Source organism: Biomphalaria glabrata, chromosome 1 (assembly GCF_947242115.1).
Source record: "Biomphalaria glabrata chromosome 1, xgBioGlab47.1, whole genome shotgun sequence".
Lineage (NCBI taxonomy): Eukaryota > Metazoa > Mollusca > Gastropoda > Planorbidae > Biomphalaria > Biomphalaria glabrata.
This window is the reverse complement of record NC_074711.1, coordinates 35,887,089-35,889,727: the sequence shown is the minus strand read 5'-3', so window position 1 is coordinate 35,889,727 and position 2,639 is coordinate 35,887,089.

Genomic DNA, 2,639 nt, shown 5'->3' with positions numbered 1-2,639 from the left:
CTCTTGTATTTGTTGCATACTATCTTCAGAAATGTAATTTTTTTAAATTCATTAACAAGGCTGGATTTAAAAAGTGGAAGCTCTGTGTAGTATCCAGCTTTGAGGCCACTTTAAAGATTGTATTTTTTGATTATCATATACTAAGTATATGTTAATCCTATAAGAGAATTCTAAAATCATATGAAGTAAATGTTGACCCTATAACTTAGAGCACGGGTGACGCATTGCACAATTCAAAGTGGCCTATTTCACCCCAAGAAAAGAATCAATAAAAAGCATGCCTGTTCTCAAAAGTGATAATAACCAATTTTTAGAAAAAAATAAAAAGTTTCACAGGAATTTAATTTACTAGCTATTAAGACACCCAAGTGGACAGATATGTTTATAAAACTAATCAGACCAAAAATCAAAGATCAGTTAAGTGTTATGAATATTCTTTCTTTTCGTTAACTTTGGTTAAGCTTTTCTTTAATAGAAAAAAATGGTGATAATTTCAACATTTTTAAAGACTTTATTGGCGGTAAGTCACTCTAAGGAAAAACAAGATAGACATATTTGAGGAAGCAAAGTCATGTCAAGGCAATCATCAATTAAATAAATTAAGTTAGAGGTAAATTAAGCTGTCAATGACTGGTAGAGTTACCGGAAGTGTCGTTTTGCTTAGGCCTGTCAGATACTAATGTGAGCATTCATGAAAATGATCAAAAACAAACTGAGGTAATGAAATTAACTCTATTACAAATTTGAGGAAAGCAAATTGAAAAAAATGTCTGGAGCTAGGGTTATATATATAACTTAGCCAAATAACCTCAACGAAAGGATTATAGCTACACTAATCACATCACAAGCGTCCCTGTTTTCATCTCTAATCATCATAAATAAATAAATAAATATATATATATATATATATATATATATATATATATATATATATATATATATATATTGTTACGTATTTCTGAATCTTCTGGCTAAATGTACTAGTAGGCACACAAATAAAAACACAGCAAAGAACTTGACGACTAAACTTTCAGTTTTATCTAACTTTATTGAATAATAACTATAACAATTCGTCACTGTAACATGTAGCGTATACGTCTTACATCGACTGTATCGACTGTAACGGCTCAAGTCCACTCTCTTCTACTGTCTCGCACAGTAGACCACAGTAACGATGACTGTCCTCACCCTTTTCACATGAACTCTCTGGTTTATATACAGTCCCTAATCGTTTGTCCATTATTGCAAAAACACTTCTAGTATCCTCTGGAACAACATGGGAGGAAACATCACATCCTGACGTTGTTTATACATGTCGATTCCAGAGGACACATACTGTCACTGTTCATTTGTCACAATGCCCCCCTTCGTAAATCTGTTCGTCCCCTGGAACAACACGTGAGGCACGTCACATCCTGTCTTTGTTTATACGCATAGATTCCAGATAACACTCGGTGCTGTGTCATCTCGCCGGGGTCACACATAGTGACCTCTACCTGTCACTGTTCATTCGTAACAATATATTTATATATATATATATATATTTACTTATTGCCTGTATGTTTTTTGTTTTTTTTTAAATTAAAAACTGCAAAGTGTTTATAAATTACTAAGAAATATTTAAGTTTTTTTTTATCACCTCCTCTTCTATACACAAATGTGGGTATTTCTGACCAAATATGTAAAAATGAACACACTTTGGATTGAAACTTATAAAATTGTATGTGGTGCATGGATCCTAAAGTTGGCCACCCCTTAGAGAAAGAATTCTAAAATCATATGATGTATATGTTGAATCTATTACTTAGAGATAGAATTCTGATATCATATTTTAAAAATTCATTAAAAGACATGCTAATTTTAGCACATACAAGATCAATAGTGAAACCTAATAAGCAGTGGTGTCTTTGTCTCTCTCTATATATATGTGAAAGATGTATTTATAGAACAGCAGATTTATACTTGCTTTTTGCTAAATTTTAATTTAACTTATAGTACTCAGGCCAAGTAAAAAGATCTTACTTCAAAGCTGGTTAATGCAGCTACAGTTGGCAAGGAAATAAGTGCTGAAGAAAGCAAAATACTATTTTGTAGTAGAGATAGTACAAGATGTTGCATACAGTTGAATGGTCAAACATTAGAAGTTGACTCATTTAAATACCTAGTCAAACATAAAAAATTGACTCATTTAAATACCTACAGTCAAACATAAAGAGATAAAAGCCTGCCTAAGCTTGGCATCTGCATTCATGAGCCAATGGTGGACAATCTGGAGGAGTAACAAGCTTACAAGTCAAATTAAAACTGTATTCTTCCCTAGAGATCTCTATACTCTTACATAGTTAAAACAAGTTGGACACTGAATGCTGAGGCAGAAACAATTCAAGCCTTTGAGAGCAAATGCTACAGATAAATTCTGGGTAGCAGCTGAGTTGGTTGGTCATATTGTAAGAAATGACTCACTGTAAAAAGTTATCCTTCAAGGTAAAGTATAGAACATGAAAGCATCGTCCAAAGAAAAAGCTGGCTGGACAACGTAAAATAATGGACTGGCCTCTCTCTTGATATCCTGCTAAGAACATATGATGATCAGGAAAAGTGGAGGGATTCGGTTCGGTGAACTGTCACAACATCCCTAC